Below are 5,185 nucleotides of genomic sequence, written 5' to 3'. Positions count from 1 at the left end.
GCAGAACACATGGAAAAGTAAGAGAAAATTGGACAGGACTTGGAACAAGTAAGAGATAAAGAGGTGTTATTGAATAAAACCTGTAGATAGAATTCCTGACCTATTTATGCCAATTTGATTAAGAAGGGGAGAAAGCTGACAATTGATTATGAAAGGGTAATTGTTGACACCAGTGAGCCTCTCAAGTGGGGCATGCTCAAAGGAACATTGCTCTGTTTTTTAAAATCAGGCTTTTTCTGTGAGCCATATTAAGAATGATTCTGCCACACTAACAAAGGGTACGTCTACACTGCAATTTAAAAACCCATGGCTGACCTGTCCAGCTGACTTGGGCTCACGGGGCTCAGGCTAAGAGTTGTTTAATGGGGGTGTACACATATGGGCTTTGGTGAGGTAGGAGGGTTCCAGAGCTTGGGTTTCAACCTGAGCCCAAACATCTACACCACCATTGTACAGCCCTGGAAGCCTGAGTCAGCTGGCCCAGGTCAGCCATGTACGTCTAATTGCAGTGTAGACACACTCTAAGTGTTAAGACCCAGATTCACTGCATTTAGCGCAGCTCCTATGGAATAAAGGTCACAATATTCAGTACCACCCCAAGTACAGAAATCAACATGGTAGATGATTCACCTCCCTAGCACATTAAAACTTTGTGCTATCACTCAGCCCATCCATGTTTGTACCTGCAGTCCAAGGTAAGGTCAATAAAATGGCAGTGTAACACAGAATACTCACAGGCTGATTAGCTACACAATGGCTGACTTTTAAATTAATAGAAGTCTGAGGTTTTTCTGAATTACCAGACCTATTAGCCTTTATGAGCAGAGTGCCTTCTTTTCTAGAATGTAGAGAAGAAGTAAAAGGAAAGGTTGTATTTACTAAATAGTTTACCAGAAATTTTTCATTTGGATTTTTTTTTTATCATCCTAACAGAACTCTCCCAATTCACTCATACAGAAATCTGGGGATCTTGGATCACCACGCAAGCTGTGTCTAGTAGAAATTAAGCTACTAAAATAAGCTATGAGTAAAACTTTAAGGTGCAAATTATTGTATGCTGAACATTGATTTGAACATCTCACTGTTTGACACAGCTCTCTCTAAAGAAATCAACACAGTACTGAACACCGTTGCCTGAAATTTTAATATCTGGCTGTAATGTGTAATATGTCACTTTAATTCCAAATAGAGCTTATATTTAATAGCCATACTTCATTTTATTTTTCACAAAATAAAAAAGAAGCTACAAGTTTTCAAATGAAACTGTTCTTTACATTCTGTCAGTTACAACTATAATTGGGAACTTCTAAAAGTACTTATCCAGAGGTGACTGTGTTTCATGGGTGAGTGAAGTGTTTTCTATAATAGCCTTCACTTTCTACATAATAGAGCCATACAAAATATTCACAGTGGAACTGAAAACACTCCAGATTTCTCCCTTTTTGAGGCTGTGAAGTTTCCACACCAGCATTTTCTTGTATAATGTTTCACATTCATGAAAACTTCAGCAATAATGGGCACAATCTGTTTCCCATTGCCTGTGCACCTGCAGAAATTTCCATACAGCTTTTATGATGCATTTTTGAGTTGCAATTTGGATTGGCAGGAACTGATCACATGATTTAATTAATATAGGTCCTTTCTCTGCAAACAGGCTTGTGCTTCACTTTAAACATGTGACCAGTCCTATGGACTTCAATGGTACTTGTGCAAAAAGAGAAGCATGTTCATAAATAATTGTAGGAGCAGGGCCATATTCTATTCAGATTTTTACACCATAATATTAGTTCTTGTGCTCTGATTAGATGAGCATTTCTTAACTTTTGCAGCATAGTTTCTTTATCATTGGAAACTAGCTAACAGAACAATCTGGCATCTCTGAAGCATATGAGAACTGTTACCTAAAACTTTATCTATTTACAGTCTAAGTAAAAATTAGAGCTAACGTCACAGCAGTGGGAGTGCTACCAGAGATGGGTCATACACCTTTGACTTCAGTGAGACCAGGAATTCACCCTAATGTCCCCATATCGTACCGCAGTGGACATAGACCCTGACAGTACTTTCAGTGATGCCAAGAAAGGCTTTATGCTGCCATGGAAAGTAGGAGTGTAACAAGATATTGACCCTTCTTTCAGGTGTCTGAGCACTTAAATGGAGATAGCTAAACCCTTCCAAATGTGTTTGGCTCATCTCTTGTGCCAATCCCATTGCCATGACATTATCTATGGCGGAAATTCCACTGATTTCAATTTTCACTGAATTTCACCTTCTGTACAACAACTTATCAGAACAACTTATCTGGTAAATATCCCCTGGCTTGTTAAACAACACAATAAAGAGTCACGTAGCACAAGCTGCCAGCTTTTCTTGGGTAACCTTAGTTTGAGTTAACCTGTGCAACACTACATTTATTGGCTGAGATTGTCAAAGGACTATTTACATCTAATTCAGAGAGCGATATTAATGGAACTCTAAGGCTCGGACTTAAATCCACAGAAGTCAGGACATTTAGAGTTATGGCCCCAAAGTAACTTTCCCTTTTGCAGTTATATACTCTAACAAAATATAGGTCTCTTGTTACATGGGCACTCTTATTAGTTGGCAATGATTGATTCTACAAATGTAAGCTAACTATGGGGGAGGGCATACAAAATATCATATACAGTAATTTTACCACAGTTATTTGTCTTTGGGGGTTCTTGGTAGAAATGTGAGACAAATCTGAAAGGGACACTGTCCGCCTGAAAAGAGAAAATTTATAATAAATGCCAAGCAGCTTTCTTCAACACTTAGAGCAAATGATGGATCTATAAAGTTTCCTCTTTAAAAAAAAAAAATTATTTGGATCATCACCCCTGTTTTGGACCAAAGCAAGTTAACAATAGCATTTGAAGTAAAGTGGTCTTTGCAGGTGTCATTCATTACATTTTACATCTTAGATCAAAGTCTGTGCCTTTTCTTTTTGATTGTTTCACTGTGAGTTGTTTCTCCCTCAGAGGCATTATGAATAAGTGTTGCTGGCATACAGGAAGAAAGCACTTTAGCAAGGCAGTAAAGTTGCATTTCACATGGCTAAAAGCATTGTCCACCCTTTCTGAATCATAAAGCACAACAATCCCAATTGCATGGCCTGTAGCTTCTTTATGAACAGGATTTAATCCTCTATGAAAGCTCCATAACTTATTTTACTTATCAGACCCCTTATCATTAATTATAGCAGCTTGGAGCAGACACAGTGTCTGCCTTTACTTTTATGTTCATTTCGAAACTGCTTCAGAAAAGTTAAAAATGTCACAAGTTCCCCTATAATGACCTCACAGCTTTACATGTGACAAGGCACAATAACTCACTACAGTAAATTAAACTGCAACAAAGCTCCTCAAATTGCACTAAAGCAGAAATATCAAAATGTTAGCATGTTTTTCAGCCCATCATTCCCACTTAGAAACTTAGAAATGTAGGAAACTTAGAAATGTAAACTTAGAAATGTAGGAAGTTCAGGTACCATCCTATAAGTGTTGCTTCTAAGTTCTAGGACACATTCTTTCTGTTTTTCAAAAAGGGTATGGGGCAACCTCTAAATACCTGATTGTAATGGAGACAGGAAACTTCAACTGTTTCCTATTGAATTCTGGGTGGGATGGGGGCAGGGGGAGAATTGAGTGACTTTCTGAACAAAAAGGTTAGGATAAGCCTCAATATGGGAGCATTCCAATTCTCTCAAGATGTCCAATGGAGGTACTGGGTGTTCAAAATTAGATGGAGAAGGCCTTAGCAAAAAGTAGTTATCTCATTTCAGTCCAGTAATTGCTAGTACATTAATGGCCAGCGATGCATTTTGTGCTAGTAAACCACAGTAATCATAGCACGAAGGAATTGACCTAAATACGGTTTCCCAAATTAAATCATGTGGAAGTTTACAGATCAAGATTCATACTGGGTTTGCTAAATCACTACAATAAAAAGTGCTAAAAACAAATGCAGACCATGGGCCAAATCCTCAAGTCTTTACTTTCTTTTCTTTCATGACTTACCCAGGTATATTGTGCAGCAACATCAGTGATTTTAGCCTTTTGTAAACTACAAGACTCAGAAATCTGGCCACATGTGGTGCGGTGGTTGGCATCTAACCAGGATGGAGCAGGGCACACAACAGTGTAATAGGGAATGTGGGCTAAGGATAATGAATCCTTACTGTACTGAAGTGATAAGAGATTTCTTATGTCCAATCAGAGCAGCAGACAGAACCTTGGTTCTTAAGGTCACATTGGAAAGACCCTTCACAAGGTATTCTGCATAATACTCAATCCATCTGCCTGTGATAAAGCTTTTTTCTGTCATCTTGCTGCACCGACATCATGGTGCGCATGAATGTTCTGGCCAATGCCCTTAAGAGCATCAACAATGCAGAGAAATGTGGAAAAGTCAAGTTCTCTAAAGTAATGCTGCAGTTTTTTAACTGTGATGATGAAGCATGGTTACATTGGTGAATTTGAGATCACTGATGATCACAGAGCTGGGAAAATTGTTGTTAATCTCACAGCCAGACTGAACAAGTGTAGTGTGATCGGTCCCAGATTTGATGTTCAGTTGAAGGACCTTGAAAAGTGGCAGAACAAACGTTTGCCTTCAGGTCAGTTTGGGTACATAGTGCTGACAACTTCTGCTGGCATCACGGACCATGAGGAAGCAAGACGAAAACACACAGGAGGCAAAATCCTGGGATTCTTTTTCTAAAACTTGTAAAACAGGCATACTAATAAATTGTTCAAATGGAAAAAAAAATAAAGACCTGAGTTAGGAATTTGCATATCACAGAGATGGACACCCTATAAAAACCTACATATCCAGACAGATAATCCTGCTGGGATTTCAACCTGTAGTTTCAGGGAATCCAGGTACCCCAATGTCATGAAAATAAACATGGAAATCTTCCAAAAATCAAAGCAGATCCCTTTTCTTTTTTACAGAATCACTGGAACCCACCCAAGAGGGAGGAAATGGCATTTGTTGGAGAGCAAGTTTCATTAAAATGCATAGCACTGATGCTGTTTCAGTAGATGCAGACTGGATCTATTACTAGGAAATACTTACTATTGCCAACTGTGTGGTAGAGAAATTGCATTCTGATTTTAAAAATCCTTCCTATTGATCTGTCTCTATCACTACGCATGCTTTCATA

General features: G+C 38.6%; 1 pseudogene; it reads left to right on the top strand.

Moving 5' to 3' along the window:
* The first annotated feature begins 4,335 nt into the window (after window positions 1-4,335).
* Window positions 4,336-4,788, top strand: LOC115645180 (annotated as a pseudogene).
* Window positions 4,789-5,185: the final 397 nt, after the last annotated feature.

Source organism: Gopherus evgoodei, chromosome 2, assembly GCF_007399415.2.
Source record: "Gopherus evgoodei ecotype Sinaloan lineage chromosome 2, rGopEvg1_v1.p, whole genome shotgun sequence".
Classification (NCBI taxonomy): Eukaryota; Metazoa; Chordata; order Testudines; family Testudinidae; genus Gopherus; species Gopherus evgoodei.
The sequence above is the reverse complement of the archived record's forward strand: the minus strand, read 5'-3'. Positions and strand labels throughout refer to the sequence as shown.